This window comes from Aythya fuligula, chromosome 4, assembly GCF_009819795.1.
Source record: "Aythya fuligula isolate bAytFul2 chromosome 4, bAytFul2.pri, whole genome shotgun sequence".
Taxonomy (NCBI): Eukaryota; Metazoa; Chordata; class Aves; order Anseriformes; family Anatidae; genus Aythya; species Aythya fuligula.
The window spans coordinates 73,889,429-73,907,186 of NC_045562.1; the positions used below are offsets into that span (position 1 = coordinate 73,889,429).

Consider the following 17,758-nt stretch of genomic DNA (forward strand, 5'->3'; position numbering starts at 1 on the left):
CCTGTACAATCTCTCCCCTTCATCCAAAATAAAGGCAATTTACAGTTTTTGTTATGTAATAACATTTTCCACAGGATAGCCAGCATGCTCGCAATTCACATCCTACTTGACAGGGGAGCAGTTTCCTCACGCGGATAAGTGCTGAACTCTTAACTCTTGCTGGCCAAAAACAACACGGACGTCAAGACAGAAAGCATCACAGAGTCCTCCAGACCTCTCAGATAAATGAACCACCAGCTACTCGGCCCAGCTGGTGACTGAGCTGCTGGGTGATAAACACACTTCAGAGGGTTTAATTTGCTCAAGACAAAAAGAAAGAGGTTTAGTTCCATCTTCTCTGCCTACTACCGATGGATGTCAGACAGCATGAAAAGCTGAAGATGCTTCTTCGATGAGGCAAGCAGCCTATAAATGAAAAGCCCCAGCCACCTCGCTCAAGATACAGGGACAGAAGCTGGGCTTAACTGGAGCCTTGTGTCAAAACTCTCAATCCATCCCAAGGGAAGCCAGAAAACATTTGCACAGTGCATGTTTCACACAGCCGTTTTCCCAGTCCCATGAGATAAAGATCCCCTTGGTGGCTGCGTCTTCTGTCCCCTGACATGTCCCCTGCAAATACCTTCTCCTGGGAATATGGACTAGGTGGTGACAACTGATGAAATGTGCTCATATCCGCCCGTCCCTCAACAAATAAGCTAGCTGCTGGGAAAATATAAACACGCATCTTTTACAAGAGTCTGGCTGCTTTAGTTCTGCCTTTGAAAAGAGTCGATCCACTTCAGAAGTTTTACAGCAGGTGAAGGCAGTAACTGCGCCTTCTCAGGAAGGAAAGGGAAAAGTATTTCCATAATAGCAGAGTTTTCTCTTCCATTTATAGAACCGGGCATGAAAGCTTTCTGTCCGTTCTGCATCTCCTTCAAATGCTGGAATCATCTTTAGGACGAGGAACCTGCTGCAAAGCCCAGGTGTGCCACGCACGCATAGGATGTGTCTCTGTTACGGCATGTTGGATTTAAAACCAGAGATGAAATCATCCTTCACGCGTTATTAAGACACCTCTGAAAGGGATTTAACAGCTAGAGCAACCCTGCTTTTCAACATGAAGCTGCCCAGCTAACATGGGCAAAGTTTGAAAGTGTTGCAGCTCTGCTCTGGGACTCAAATATTAATGTAAAGGCTAAAACCAGAGAGCCTCTGCCCCACAAAGTTCCCGAAAACGAAGTGATGGGCACAGAGAGCCACATTTCCACCCCTGTCCAGCCTCTTGTGTCCATTTGTCACCAAGCATATCTTCTCCTCCCAGCTCCAAAGCAGATTAAGTTTAATATACTTATGTAGTTGTGAAGTGTACTGCCTATTATCCAATTAGACGGCTAACGAGATCTGAGTAACAGCACGTAGGCACAGATAACAGTTGGCTGATAGCTGGTACAGATTAGACACGTTCTTTATTTTTCCAGCCCTTGCAGAAAGAGGGTTGGGGTTCGTTCAAAGGCTGCTTTGAAGGCTGGATTCAGGTAATTGTTTTATTTTGTTTGGGACCCATAAACACATCACGATTGTTTCCTCTTGATCTCCTGGAGCTGTCATATGGCAACTGTCCCGTTATGAAAGTCCTGATAAATCTGGCACGGCTCACACATTTCAGCTTTTAGTGGGGACGAGGGCAAATCTCACCACCTGTAAGGCCCCTTTTATCTTCCGAAATCTATGGAATAATAAAGGATACATACATCAGCAGGAAAAAATTGTGTGCCTGTGCAGAAGCGATAAGGATATTCGGATACGCAATCTTTATTAACTCTGACACCGTTCCACATGACATTCCCGAAAGATCCAGCTAAGAAAACATGAACTAGATGCAATCATGATAAAATGGCTGCTTGACAACATAGTTCTCAGAGCGTAATTATCAAGGGTTTCATATCTAACTGGGAGGGCACTGGAAAGCGGGTCCAGCCAGGCAGAAGAGCTGTGCAATGTTTTCATTACCAATCTGGTTGATAGACTGGAATGCACGGACATAAAACCAAGAGATGATTCAGAGCTGGGAGGATCTGCAAGCATGATGGGGTCCAGGTTCAGATTTCCAAATGCTTTTGCCACACTGGTCCAACATCAACAAGAGGAAATGCTTAAGAGAAACCACAGGTACAGATGCAACAAGGGGGAGCAACTTCTTGGGTAGCAAAACTCCAGAAAAGGCTCTGCAGTTTTGAGGGTCACGGTATAATTGTGAGGTTCCACAAGGTTTCAGAGCTGCATTAAGGCAACCTTCAGCCTGCAGTGATGATCTGTGAAAAGCAGTCAGCTCTACCTGCATGGTTTTGCCCTTACTTGCTCACTGCTGTGAGACTAAAATGTTTGCTGTTTTTTTAAAGGGGTTTGGAGAGAATCTTGGGGAGGACAACGAGAAGTCACAGAAATTAAAAAACACCAGGTATGAGATAAAGCTGGATCCGTTTAAGCCAGGTATGTTCAAAAAAACAGACCAGCCCAGGCAAGCAGGCAGGTCACAGTCTGAAGGAAGCCTCCTTCTTCCGACATCCAGCAGGAAAAATTCAGTTTGGCTCTTCCAGGTTGGACACTCGTTTTAATCACTACTTAAAAATAAGCTATCGGGATGAACTAACAAGAGACCATTGGCTTATCAACGAAGAAAAAGAGATCAAGAAGTATTTCTAAGATTCCCATACGCTTTCACTTCAGGCCCCATTTCTTCCAGCACCCTTTTCACATAGAAAAGTCCCACATAGGTTAATTTGAACACAACTTTTCCACTTTTTTGAAGCATCTCTCTCTTTAGCAGATCTTGAAAAGAACGGCTGTCCTAGAGACACTTAACCTGTCCCCACAAATTGGGAAGATACAGGCGGTGTGGGTGGAATACAAGGTGGTTAAAATTTGGGTGGAGAACTGAGCTCAAAGGGACAACACCACACTGGAGTAAGGTGAACAGGAATCGGTGTGTCCCTGCAGTGATGAAAGCCAGCCCAATATTGCTCCGTACCAGGAACAGGAGTAGGCAGGAGCTCAGGGAAGTGGCACCAAGGAGCCTGCGTCTGGGGCACCATCCCATTTAGCTGCACTCCCCAAGAACTTTATTCTAAAACTCTAAAAAATTATTATGAAAAAACACTGAGCATGGGATTCTGCACAACAGCCTACAGCACCGTACACCTGCTCAGTGTTAACAAGTGCTTTAGACTCAAAAGCTGTTAATAAAACACTTTCCACATGATTGAAGTTCTCTTTATCTGTAATTAAGGGAGAAAAAGAGCAGGAAAGAAAACACTAGAGCTATCACTGCTCTTTGAAACAGAACGAGAGACACTGGAGAATCACATTACAGGAGTTATTCTACAAAAGCTCTGCAAGAAAACAGGGGGGAGTTCAAAAAAGGAATGTAGTGATGGTTTAAACAAACAAAATCAAGACTACTCCTCCCTACCTGCTCTTTCTACTGCAATAAGTGTGAGTTGATGCCAAGAGGGATTTCAGACCTGTCCAAACCAGCCTTCATGTTGGTGTTAGCATCCTCATGTGTTTCAGGACGAAGGTCCCTGTATGTAGACATCCCTTTTTTACATGCCTCCTACTCTCTCCCACTGAAAAGTGTAAGAGGTGTTAAAGGATCTAGAGAAGATGCCTGCAACAACACACACAGGCAAGTTACTTGCTCCCCCAAAAAAGTAAAGCACTCCACAAAGTGAAGCAGTTAAGACACAGTTCAGATGAAACCGCTGCTTTCCTCTGAGTATCCTGAAAAACAAACCCTATAAAACCTGACAAAAGAAATACAGCTCTGGTGTACTGCAAGGCCAACGAATGCAAACTGCAGTGCTTTGTGTAGTCTCAACATCTGCCCACCTGCGAGCAGCAAGACCCAAATTCACTTCACCCAGAACGACCAAGCTATCTGGCTCTGTCACACAACAGCCATTCGGAATCATTTCCCTAGAATTATAATTATCAAGCAACTTTCAGGCAGATGCCTGATGGCTCCTTTAATTGTGGCTGACAGTACCCAGCTTACCTTTGTAAGGAATGCTTCTAACGCTTATCCCCTGTATTTTCTGTTTTCCATCTGAGTATTACCTCTCCTCTCAGAACAATCTGCAGAGCCACCCGTAAACAGCTCTGCAAATGCAAGAAAAACCTTCACAGAAACAAAGAGACAGTACCTACAGATGAGATGTACTGTGTGTAACCACGGCAGGCTGCAAGCACAGAAGGTCACTCGTGAACTAGAGCGGGGAGGTCAGGATCAGGAGAGCCCCGCTGCCCAAACTGCAAACTCCTCATCGTGGGGAAAGCCTTGGTGATAGCAGCTGGCAAGGACCTTCACCCTCCGATGGAGAGGCGCTGTGCTGGGCCAGCTGGTGAACATCCCAGGGATCTTTTCCTTGGGGAATAGAAGTGCTAGAAAAGCATGCGCCCTGTTTTTACAGTGAGTGGAGAGATATAAACCCATTAAGGAAAGCTTTCGGGACAAAACGCGTTATCTGCGCAGCTGCCAGAACGAAAACGAAGGAATCCATCGTGTCCTGAAGTCTGCATGTGAGAGCCACGTGTGCCTGGCAGGTGCCAGATGCAGCACTGCAGGCGAGAGGCAGCCCCGGCCCGGCCACAGATCTGCAAGGAGGCGACTGAGCAACGCTCGCTGTACAAAAACAAAAAGGGCAACAACAAAAGGTCAGCGAAAAGCAGCAGAAACTAGGAAAATCTCGGTAACGGCAAGAACAATGAAGGACTTCACAGGATCGCCCAGGGAGGATGGGGAAAGCCCATCACGGGAGGCTTTTAAGAAGTGCGTTGGACAAACATCTGCTGGGAAAGTTTAGCTAGATGTGACCCAGCCCTGGGGCAGAAGGTCAGATTAGACAATTTATTAAGGGCCCTTCCGGCCCTGCGGCTCTTCGCTCGTACCAGAAATACGACAGCAGCACACAGCAGCAGCCCCAGAGCACGAGAGCTCTCCGAATTATTTCCTAACATCCCCGTCGGGTATGCCAGAGAAATGAGAGGTGCTGCGAGCAGCAGCTGCCCGTTCCCACGTGCCAACCTCTCGCTCCGTTCCTGGAGGAACGGCACGGAGAGAGCACACGCCACCGGCTCCTCCAGGACACGTGTGTGCAGAGGAGCTGCCCAGCACAGCCCTCCCAGCGAGACAGCTCGCAGCTGAGTGCCTCTCCTGCATCTCACAGCACGGGGACGCTTGTTACCATGACCCCATCTGCATTTTTTCCTCCTGTTTTGCCTCCTTCACACTTCTCCCTGCAGTCAGAGGAGCGCTCTTTTTTTTGTTTTTGTTTTCCCCTGAGGTCATTCTGCTGTTCCTCCTCTTCCTCTGGAATATTTTCACAGTTATCTTCAGGACCGGATCCCTTTCATGTTTCAGGAAGCTGGGAGCAAAACGTCTGTGCTTCTACCAACAAAAAACCCTCACAGATCACCTGCGTGGCGTTACAGACTCCTCTCCCCTCCAGCACTGCCAGGCTGGGAGCCTGGCATGAGAAACCCCACCTGCCTCACCTTTCCATGCAGAAACACCTCCTTAGCACTTTCCTTTCTGTCCTCCCCAAGATCTACGACCTCCAGTGCTTCCTTCCAGCTTAGCCCAGCAGCCAGCTGCTGAGAGCAAAGCTGGTTTTAGGCAGTGCTCTCACCAAAACTCCAGATCCCCTCCCAGCATCCTGCCACGCCGCACGTGGATCCCACCCCAGGGGACAAAAAAGAGCAACGACCCCGTGCTCCGAAGCCCCTTGTCACACACAGGTTCTCTTCCAAGCCCAGGCAGAGGCACCAGATGCTGTTGTATAACCGGAGCAATGGTGCGAGCTCCCCGCCACTATAAAAGAGAGGTTTTAATTTAGTCTGCTGCATTACTGGAAGCGCTGTGTTTCTGCAAGCGTTAATTAATGGCACATAGTGTTCTGGGAGATCAGACAATCCGGGCAGCAGACTGTAAACGGCAAGCCCCAAAGCACTGACCTTTATCTCAGGGTTAGAGCTGGAGCTATCAGCTTCAGCAGCGAGGCAGGGGGGCGTACAAGGCTTTGTCAGTAGGGTGGGATCCCTGCTCGGGATCTCTCGTCCACGGTCACAGCAGCAGACAAGCGAGAAGAGGACCAAGCCCTTCACCAGCCTTCAATTTCTGGAAGCCAGCCGTGAGACCGTGCCCCGCCGGGGGTGGAGAGCACTTGTGCAAGAGAGGAAATAAGCAGGCAGAGATAGGACAGCGCAGTGAAAATATCTCGATGCAGTTTCACTGCTCAAGTGCCAGCGTCTTGCAAAATCGGGCTCCTTCCAGCAACTTGTCGAAAGGGTCTGCGCTTGTCGGGAGTTCAAGCAAAGGCTCAGCAGACACTTTAATGATGCACGTCTTCCTGGCAGGGTCCTCTGGGACCACAACTGCGACCGTGGCCAAAAAAAGAAAATCCTGTTCGAAGAAGATAGGAGATCAAAGCAGGAGGTTACACCTACATCCTGGAACACGCACGCCCGTGGGACTGGGGAATTTTGAATTCCGTTTCAGAATCGGCGGCTGGGTGTCCAGCAGAAACACGAGGAAGTTACACCTGGACGAGGTCTGGAGGAAAAGCCCGAACAGAGGTGTTATAAAGGCAAAGCAAACACTCCTTTCTATGCAACAGCCAGCTTAGGGATAGGCCAGGACTCCCTGCCTAGCTTCCAGCAAGGTGTTTTCTGGACACTTGAGTAGGTATTTCACAACGGAAATGATCCACACCAAAGCTTTTTCTTCCTTTTCTCTCCTCAAAGTGTGCAAACATCATCATATCCTGTCCAATATTTGAGTCATTCCAAGCATGCCAGCAACCTACGCTGTTAAATGCCATTCAGCTAAATCTGGAGAGCACGCTTTAAAAAAAAAATTAAAAAACCACCATTATGCTGAATAATGAGCTATGAAGAAAAGAATAAATAACTACCCATTGTTCAGAACCGACCTACCTCTCTATTTCATCAGCCCGGAGAACAAACATTTTCTGATTTCTTAACAGGTAGTTCCTGCCTTTGAGCTCAGTGGGTTTAAAAAACAGATTTGAATGGAAGTTTCAAGCCATTAGAAAGACTTTGCAGTTCTTTCAAGAGTTATTAAATAAATGTTTGGTTTTTTTTTTTTCAACCAAAGACTCCTGAAATCAGCTTTATTTACGTCAGTTCAGCTCTCCGGACTTCCCACAGCGGCGAATCTGCCTGGCTGACTGCAACCTCCAGCCTGCCACCGACCTGCTCCGTGGCCTCCAGCTCCGACCTCCTGCTCCCAAAAGTGAGCTGCAAATCGCCTCCGAGGACGACGTGGGCGAAGGCCCTGAAGACGGAGAGCGCGACAACCGAAGCTCTGTGCGAATCCCTACTCCAGGGCTGCGAGGTCTGTCTCGCTCAGACCCGGCAAGTTCCCAGACGCCACAATTTGGAGGGATCCGAGAGCACTAACAATAGGCGTGTTGTTTCCCCGGGACTTGCAGAAAATCTTAAAGAGCGGCGCAGTCGCAGAGAACCGCTCTGCAACAGCTCGGGGATCAAACTCCAGCGTGAGGAGCAGGGAAAGGTGTTTTGATCCCCTCTTGCTGTTCGTTCCTGCTCATCTCACCACCTTCACGGCCGCCTTCCTCAGTGCCAGAACTCCCCGCTGCTTCCATCCTTACAACCTCCGCGTCTCTGGCCCGAAGAAGTCATAAAAGACAAACTCCAGCGGCACAGAACTGCACTTAAACCAAAAGGCTTAATTGAAATTCACCTAAGAAACACCACTTTTTAAAAATCCACTGAATTTAAAGATCTCCAGAGGAAAAAAAGTCACTGATACATCAGGCATTGGACTCGATGATCCTTGTGGACCCCTTCTGACTCAAGATACTCTGTGTTTCTACACATACCATGCATCTGCATCACGTTAGGGCCAGATTCACCCTGCAAAACCCCTGCCTGCTGTGTTCTCTGCAGCCAGGGTGGGCAGCAAAGCACTGCCCCACCACCAGCACTGTCCCTCCAGCCTGCAGTCCTACCCTAGGGCTCCTCACGAGTGCTGGCTCCGGTACCCGACACCTTTTCTTCCCAAACGATGACCGGAGAGCTCAGCCAAACCCTGGTGGCACAGCCAGGCGTTTTGGCGACGTGATGCGTGTGCTCTGGTCAGGTGAAGGTGAAGAACGTTGCCATGAACTCCTTAAAAAAGCACGCACCCCACACAGCTGAAGAACGAGACTGCTAAAACCACACTGACGATACCCTGCTCCAGGAAAGACAACTGCATGTGTCAGGTTAAACCTCAGAAGGCTTTATTACAGGTTGCAGCGGATCCTCGGGAGGTAACAGGGAGGAGCTGAACCACACGGGCTCAGCCGAGCACTGGTGCTCAGCCGAGTCCCCAGGAAGTTTGATTTTCTAAGTAGCTCACACTCCCACCCACAGCACTTCTGGAATTTATTCGGAAAATAAAAGGAACCACCGAAACATCGGATTTCAAAAAAGCAAAGATTTGTAACCCCAGCTGCCCTCTGCGCAGAGCAAGGAATACCCGGACGCATCCAAGCCAGCTCCTCGACGGGAGCAGAGGATAACTGGGTGCATCATCACGGCGACTCAGAACTTCCACGCGCCCTCAGCAGGAACGTGACGACACGCTGTGGAAATGGCACGCCGTTTGGGGATGCCACAACTCGTTAGGCAGCTGACTTCTCGGGAGCCCACAACACAAGGGCTCGCTTGCGTTTGTTGATTTGTGGCTACGCTCCTGCCCCCTCCTTACGGAGCAGCCAGCACGCTGACTGTGCAACGAGATTCGAAACCCAGCTCCCACCTCGCTCACCAGGAGACTACGTTGTGGGTTGCCGTCACCCTCCCACCCTACAGATTCATTTCTGCACCAACACAGAGCATGACAGACCCTTTATCCAGACAGTTCAGCCACTTTCTTGAGAACAAAGAGTTCGAATTCATCGCCACCCGCTTCATTTCCAAGAGGTAGCCTTTGTACTTCTTCATTATTTACCACTCTGACACAACTTTTTAGCTTACCAACAGAAGCAAACAACTCAGTTATTTAATTTTCATAGGCTTGACTTCATTAACTTCTAGACAGGACTGATGCTTGTAGCCACTGGGAAAGGGTATTTCTACATTTTTCCATTTTCTGGTCGGTTAATTATGGTTACTGAGGGAAGGAGACAGCAGTTAGAGTTGTGAAATACAACGGGCTGTATTTTAATACTTGTCAAAGGCACAGAGAAAATAATTTCTGTTTCTTCTCAGTACAACCCAATCACACAAAGTAAATCTACATACTTCAGAAGTCAGCATTGCCATTCTCCTTAGACCTTCGTTTGGGCCAGCAGGAAATTAAATGAAGAGCCCTAGATTTCATTAGAAGGGATTATTTTTCTCTGGGAAGACAGTCACAAAAACCATGAAGCGCTATAACCCAGTCCCCAGGGTTTAAAGGAAACGCTGCTCCACTTTCACAGTAAGCAGCAGGAACACACGACGTGTAGGAATACCCCTCCAGATTTCGAAGGCAGAAGCCTACTACACGTTGCAAAAACCCCAAATCATGCTACCAGCAGTGGAGGCTGAGGTGGACACGAGTATTAGGAGCAAGATCCATACCTTTTAGACCAAAGTGTCCTGTAGGGAGCCCATAAGCTGCATCCTTCTGCTTATGAGGACGTAGCTTTTCAAACTCTGCCTCAACTTCTCCATGCCCACCAGGTTGCCTGAGATTTCACCACCACAGGAAAAGATGTGTTGCAAAGACTCCACCGTCAACTTGTGACAGCTCTCTGACACATCTTGGTGGGAAAGACACAGCAGAGATTTTTTTGGAAGAGGCACAGCCCTTCAAGTGAAAACCACAGAGGGCTTTCAGCAGCAGAAGAGGCGAGGGCAGGGGCTCCCAGGACACATGCTGTGTGTTTCTGGTGCTCCAGCAACACACCCCACTGTTTCAAGAAAGTGTGGCACAGAACAGTCCAGCTTGGGCTCTGCTGAGCCCAAGGATTCAGAAGGATTACAAAAGACAACAGTGCCCAAGATCAGCTGCCACTTTCAGGACTTAAAGACCCGGATCTCCAGGCAATTTCCACACACAGTTGGGCCAAAATACCAGCTCGTTGCTCCTCTGACCCCGAAGATGCCCATGTAAATACTTGAGCAGCGATGCAACGATTCAGATCCAGGCACTAAGTCAGACCGAAGACTGTCCTTTTTTTTTTTTTGCCAGCTCAGTATTTGTCTGTATCTGTTTCCCACTCCACAAAGGGCAGAACAGGGGGACAAGGAAAAAATCAGGTTTTGTCTTTCTTAGAGGCTAAACCAGCCGAAACTATGAACCTTGCTACTCACTGAAAAGCACCACACATCTGTTCCACAGGAGTGCCACAAAAGATTAGCTCGTGTTCGGCTAACAGTTTGAAAAGGGAAAAGGACCTAGGAGAGCAAAATGTTATCAGTAAGTCAATAAGGCAACATCTGTAAAAGACTGTAAAACACACAGCATTCTTCCACAGGGCAGTAATACTCACAGGCTGGTTCCGTGTCCTCCCCTAAACCTGCCTCGTAACTCCGGGAACCCGACTGTGTCATAGGGGCTGAGGGAAAAGGGATCAGCAGGGTGAGCTGAGGACAGAGCCCTGGACACAACTCTGTTTGTGCAGGATCACGAAGTGAACGTGTATTAGCTGATACATACGGTTTCGCTTTTACATAAAGCTCGTGTTTGCATCTAATACAGCTGGGTAATTACAGCTGGCCTCAGCCCTCTCTTTACGTTGGACTTTAAACTGATTTTGAAGCAGCGTGCCTATAGAATAAGGACGGGATTTTTTGGAGTGCTCAGACAGCAAGGATCAAGCGGAGCAGCTGCATTGCTGGGATGAAGGATGTCAACTGCTCAAAAGCTTTGCTTTGAGGCCAGGTTTGGTGACAACTGCCTTCACACATTTCACTACTGCCTTCACACATTTCACTACTGCGTGTCCGGGGCTAATCCCTGCTCCACCACAGCGACCTGACAGATCCCCAGGCATCGATGGATGTGCCCGAAAACACCGGACCTTAACAGACTGCCCCCGGTAGCGTAACAGCTCCGTGTAAAGACGGCACACGGCACATCGGTGGGCTGTGAGCCTTCGTGGCTCATGATTTTACAGCGAGATGTCAGCTCGCCCTGCCTTCCCCACCGAACCTTCGCTCGCCTGTCATCGCCTCAGCCGCCGAGGCAGGGGAAGCAGAGGCATGGAGCGACACGGATCCCGTGCAGGCTGTCCGCTGACATAAACACACAGGGGAAAGAAAGATGAAAAGAAGAAGAAGAAGAAGAAGAAGACAAGAAAGACACCTCTGAGGGATGCTCTGCCACTTGTCCCAGCCCCGCGCCCCCAACCTGCTTCCCCTCAGCCTCCCCAAAAGGGGGCTAAAGCCGCCCCCCCCTCGCCGCCTCCTGCCCACCTCAGCACATTTTGGGGGCTTTTTGGGGAGCAAAGGGGGGGGTGAAACAGGCCGGGGGCCGTGCTCTGTCCCCCTCCGGGGCCACCTCAACCGCGGGGGGCTACCCCCGGAGGGGAGCAGCGGGGCCGGGCAGCGGCCCCAACCCCAAAGGGGAGCCCCCGAGGCCGGAGGGGAGCCTCCCGCTGAGGGCGGAGGGGCTCGGGTACCTCTCTCAGCGGTGAGCGGAGGGGACGGGGGTCTCGCCGGCCGCCCTCGGTCGCCTCAGCGCCTGGCTCCCCTCCCCGCTTGTCGCTGCTCCCGGCGCGGCTGCGGTGGCGGCGGCGGCTCCTGGCACTGCGAGGCGAGAACCAGCGGCGGCCTGTTTTCCAGCCGCCTCCCCTTCGGCCCGCCCCGGCTCCGCCTCGAGGATCCCCCCCTTCTCCTCCCCGTTCCTCCTCCTCCTCCTCCTCCATCTCCTCCTTCGGCTCCTCCTCCGGCTCCTCCTCTCGCCCCCACACGGGGCGCCGCGCTCCCCGGCTGTGGTGTGAGGTGGAAGGGCCACCACCGCCTCAGGTGGTGCCCCCAAAGTGCTCCTCTCCACGTTTCAAATCACGGAAAGCCGCCCCAAAAAGCCCCAAACTGGCCCTAACAGGTGTCACCCCGGCGTGGCCAAGCCCTCACACAAAACGCAAACGCCCTCCCCGAGTCAGCGTGCTGGCACGACCCCGCTGTCGTCACCCCAAAATGTCACCCCAAACGCCTCCCGTAGCCAAATCCCAACCGAGTGATGGTATCTGGCTCCCGAAATCGCCTCCAGTCCCTCCTGCCAACCTGGAAGTACGGCTTTCCCCAAATCTCCCCAGTTAGCCCCAATTACGGCTCTCCAAAGTGCCACACTTCCACCTGGGCAAGCCTTCCCATCTCATTCCTGCACAGCATAAATATAAATAATAAACAAATAAATAACTTTCTGCAGCTTTCTGACACTCGGATACAAACAGAACTCAGCCTGGAAAGAAACCCACAGGACCTAAAGCACCGTCCCTACCTGCCAAAACACGACTACGTGACGTCCCTTGAAAGCATCCAGCAGCTTGCACAGGCCAAGAAAACTCGCATCGGTCTCAAATTTATTGCAACCTACAGCCCCGTGCTGCAAATTGCTTCGAAAAGTCAAATGGGGTCTAATAAATCTCTCTGTAATGCTTTAGGGCAGGCCTGGTACCTGGGTAAAGGACTGCGCTGGGAATCACAACATTAACCCACAGCGCCCCTCAGAGATACCATGGAGGCTGCTACGAGATAGATATCCTAAAAACTAACCTCAGGGCACAAACCTTCATGATACGGACCTGTCCCAAAGGTAGGGGAAAGTGAAAACCTCGTTAGGGTTTAACAAGCCAGGAGGCAGCACTCAGAGCCCCATAACAGCCCGCCCGGTGACAGGGCTCTCCTGCTTCTGAATTTGATGGCTGTCGTGCAGCTGCAAATAGATGGTAAAAGTCTGTTTCCAGGAGGCAGCCCTGTAAACAGCACATTTTTTATTAAATTAGAGTCCCTCTCTGAAAAAGTTTATAGGAAGGAACGTGTAACACAGAGAATGAGGATCCCCCGGTAGAGCTGAACGGCTCAGGTGTCCCCCGGTGTCCCCATCAAATGCTGGCTGCATGGCAGGGGTGGTCTTAAAAAAAGATTGTTTTAGGGTGGGAACAGTTGTGTCTGCACATCGCATTTTAAGGTTTGTACACCATTCATCTGCCTGCCTGAGGTTCACACCTGCAGACAGCCAAAACATCTGGAGGAAAAAAAAAAAGAAAAAAAGAAAAAAAAAAAAAAAGCAGCAACAATATGGGACCTGGCTTTCCCAGCTTCAACCAAATATTAAATAGGAACTGTGCAAACTTTGCCATTTCATGTGTACTGTGGTTATGGGTGGGCCTTTTCCTTCCAGACCATGCTTTCTTATCACTGCCCGTACTGATATCTGTAACTGATATCCGCAAAGCATCTTAAAGCACACAGATGGGGAAACTTTGGTGGTATTCGACTGCCGGTGTAGGACAACAGGCATCCCATGGCCACAGGCTGTTTTCCTACATTTGAAATGTGATTTCTGAGCCTGCAAGCCCAAAGGATGGCTGTCCCCAGCCTGCACACCCACACTGGGTGCTGATGGAGGAGAGGCAGCAGCTCTGCTCTCGTTCATACCCCGTGGCATGGGGTCTCCACCAAGCCTACAGATGGAAGCAGAGCTTTGCAAATTAAAGGACTTGAGGGAAGTGAGCCATCTCCCTGTTTAAACCAGCTATATCTGGAAGGGGAAGAATTGGCAACGAGGTGGATTGTGTTGGCTGGAAAGAGCAGCCTCTCCCACAGGACCGGAGAGAGTCTGAGATGACGAGGAAATAGGGTCAGTTTGATGGTCCAGCTTGGAGCTGCCTCTCTGGAAGGGGACGGGGAGGAAGCCAGGATTTCCTCAAAGCAATACCTGCCCTGGGGGGCTGTCTCCTACCAGGGCTGTGCCTCTTCATAGCCAAAGAGAAGCCACGGCGAAGAACAGAGCGGTGCTCCCTGTTCCCACAGAGAAGCTGACCCATGAGAGATGCTAGTCATCCAGCAGCTGGGAAAGCTGGCGAGCCAATTCCTACTGAATGGCACTTCTATTTCCTCCACAGCAAATAAACAACCCTGCTCCAGGACTGCAGTAGCTTTCAGCTCACTTGGCTGCAATTTGAAGGATTTGAACTAAATCTAGAAAGCTCGGAGTAGCTGGGGTCCCCTGGGCTCTACCCTCTTTCTCCGGTTTTAATTTTGGCAACGCAGCCCAGCCAGCTCGAGAGCCCTCGACACGTTTGCAAGACATTTTGAGGATGCGTAGAAATGCAATTACCTGTGGGGAAATAAAGATAAAACGTATTGCAAGCACATATTTAATGCAGTGTTCGGTGCATTAAGAACAAAGAGTTAATAGGTACGGGTGATGCATGGCTGATTCAGACAGCAGTTCCTTTGAAATTTGATGAAATCATAAAACAAGGACGTTTTGTGCCTCTGAAATTTGCTTTTCTTAGCTTGTGGTCTGCGAACAGCTGGCCTTCAAGGTAAATAAGGCATCTTTCCCGGGAAGAACCCACGAGCTGCAGGTTCATGAATGAAATGTGAAGTGAATGATGAATGTCCAGAGAACATAACCCAAAAGCTAGGGAGAAATATCTCCGTGTGCAACACACCTGAGGAGACTGCCAAGAGCTCCAAGCCACAGAACTAATCCACATAAAGCAGGAGAAGGGAACTGCCTGGAAGGTTTCTTTCTGGAAGGTTTTTTCTGCACTACAGCAAGGCTCTGGGGGTGGCCAGAAATAGCTCAGGTCCTCACACACACTTTCAAAGGGGGAAGGAGGATAGCAAACTAATCAGGACAGATCACGGCGGGCCTGGAGGGGTACCTGGACACAGTATTAACCTGTCCTTCTGGGTTTAGGGGTGTTTGAAGTCTTGTCAAGGGGATCTCTTGGCTGGATTGATCCTTTTTGTTCTGCCAAGCAAAATAATGATGCAAAGCCATTAAGCGACTGTCCTCCAGATTCCCCTTGAGCAACATAATGCCACATTCCTAGAACTGTCAGGCGAGATGAGGATCAAGCATGGCACAAAGCTTTTCTAGGAAAAATAAAGATCCAGCTGCCTGTAAAAGAGAGCAGGAGGGGAGATGAAAAGCAGGCAGCACTTGGGACTCCTCGGTGCTCCAAAACACTGCATTCCTGACATTCAACAGACAAAACCTTCTCCTCTTACCGTCTTCACACAGCGTGTTGTGTTTTTTTTTTATCCACAGATTTAAAAGGTTGGCGAAACACAAGCTTGGCACCTGCTCATGCCTTTGAGGGATTCACTCATGCACTGATGTCCCCGTTTAACTCATAAGCAGATATACGTAGCACAGAACAGGGCTCCTCTGATTTCCTAATCAAGGAATCATTGTGGTGTTGAAGCTGGGTGCTGCCTTTGGCTTCAAGGCAGCTCGTGTTCCCCCGAGCAGTCCGTTAAGCACGGGTTGGAAATGCCCGTGTTAAATAATCCCATTACAGCAATCCCAAACAGCCCAGCTGACTTTTCCATCCTCCGCACAGCTTGCTACGGAGGGACGAATCCATTTTACCTGCTCCAGGCAAAGCAGGCGAGGCAAACTCACCGATGGGGCTCAGGTTTAATCCTTTATCATCTTTCCATCCGCACGCAATACGGAATTTCCATGATTCATCCACCCAGCCGAGGGACACTGCAGTCGGCACACAAAAACACCCATTCCCAGGAGAAAAAAGCAAAACCCCATCCGGCACAGGAGAGAGAAACAGGCTAACATAAATAAAAAAAATCCCGCTAGATGTTTTAGCTGAAGAAAGGCCGCTGATCATAAACACGATGGGGAAGGGCAAAGATCAAACAGCATCACTTCTTGTCAATGTTTTTCCCCTTCTCCTCGCAATCCTCTGATAATAATTCAATAAAAGGTTTTGCCAAGACTACAAAGGGGATCCGAAAGCCCCGCAGCCTCCCTTTGAAAGAATATTCTGGCGACAGTCATTTTCCAAAGCTGCTTCAGAGAGCCTGCCCTTTGCTAAAAAGCTTTGTGACCTTCCAGTCGTTCCAGCACAGCTACAGAAATTCAGAGCAGTGAATAATCGTGACGCCTGCTGCTCACTCATCATTTGACAAGCTGATGGGGAGATCCATCATAAATACATCCCCGCAACGACCAACAATCCCAAATAACCATCCAGCTCACCTCTACAGCGAGACACACAACAAGCCCAGGTGAGAAGGACAACTCCTGAAATTCCCTTGACACGAAAGGTTTTTTTTTTCCTTCTGTATTCCCTTCTAAGAAGGTGATTTCCAGGACGATGCAGCTCCAACAATAATTTCTTCTAATAACCCGACAGCTGCTGTCTCTAACACTTATCTACACAGTTTCTTGGAAGAATATAGCTGCTGAGAAACGCATCTGATCTCAACAACGGCAGAAGTAATCTCTGGGCAATCTCCATTGTAATCCTCGATAAATGGTTGCAGGCAGCGTGCACTGAATGCCAGCGATGTGTCGCTCTTTCTAGCTTGCATCTATCAAGCTTCAAGTCCCAAATATTTGTTCGTACCACGACTTCTTTCTGATTAAATTTAAAAACCCTGTGCGATTCCATTTCTGTGAGTTCTCCTGGCTAAAGTAACCCTTTGGTTTCGTTTCTAGGAGGGAAGTTGGAAGTATTTCTGCAGGAACCCAGCCAGAAAGCAGGCGAAAAGACACTACTGCCTCCTCGTACACAACATCTGGGGCATCCAGAAGGAGCCTGCACGACTTCTCTGCCTCATGTGGGCTGCACAAGTCCTGTGAGACATCCCAGGACAGCCAGCGTGTTGTGCATACCAAAGGGGGGATATACAGGAGAAGCATCCTTCCCGTACCTTCAGTCCCCACCATCGTTGGGTGAGCCACGCTTCTGCCTTGCAGGATTTTATTATGGACTCTTTTCCCTCGCATCCTGCCGCAAAACCTGGAGAAAGTTATTTTCAAGAGACGCCGGGAAGGACAGCAGTGCCCCAGCCACAGCACAGGGCAGCTGCTTTGGGGAAAAAAAAAAAAAAAAAAAAAAAAAAATGGGTCTGACAAGGAACAGAACAACTTTCCTGGGTCAAAGGTCGGTCCAGGACAGTATGCTGCCTCCACATGGGGAAGAATAAGACTCGCCCCTCTCTGATCTCAGTTATTTTCTGCTCATGGACTTCATAATACATATTTTTGACATATTTTCTCTGTATTTAGAAACTTCCTTTGGAATTTGCTTTCGTGAGCCTGTCTGTGCTCCTCCTTTACCAACCTGAGGCCCTGCAGCAAGGAGCTCCGCCGAGGAGCCGTATCTTTTATGGTGTTAGCGATACGGTGAACCATAACTTTTATTGGTATTAAGCCACACACCTTTGGTTTGCTCAGAGCTTGCGAGCTTCATTCAATGACCTCATGGTCTTGGATAACACAGCAAATAGTTGACTTGTCTCCAAGCCTTCCGTGATATTGTACTCCTCTGGAAAACCCCTCTTAAGTAATCTCCGGGAGAGTCCTAGCTCTGTGCCTTCTTATGGAAGCAGATACAGACCTCAACTCTGCTTTGCAACCAGTTCAGCCTCACTTGCATGAAACTGTAATAACTCGAGCTGTTCTGAACACCGAGAGTCCAGGAAATGAAAATTTGGCGGGTGTAAAGGAAGAGGGTTGGATGTGGAAACGTGGGAGGAGGCTCTGCTGGTGATA

At 49.4% G+C, this 17,758-nt stretch overlaps 1 protein-coding gene across 1 annotated transcript in view; it reads right to left on the reverse strand.

The window, feature by feature from the left end:
- SMOX (spermine oxidase) overlaps positions 1-11,834 on the reverse strand; it is a 47,837-nt gene extending 36,003 nt beyond the window's left edge. Inside the window, exon 1 of the mRNA XM_032187093.1 lies at positions 11,679-11,834. The gene's annotated coding sequence lies outside the window, so the exon portion shown is untranslated. The remainder of the gene's footprint in view (positions 1-11,678) is intronic.
- Between the last annotated feature and the right edge of the window lie 5,924 nt (positions 11,835-17,758).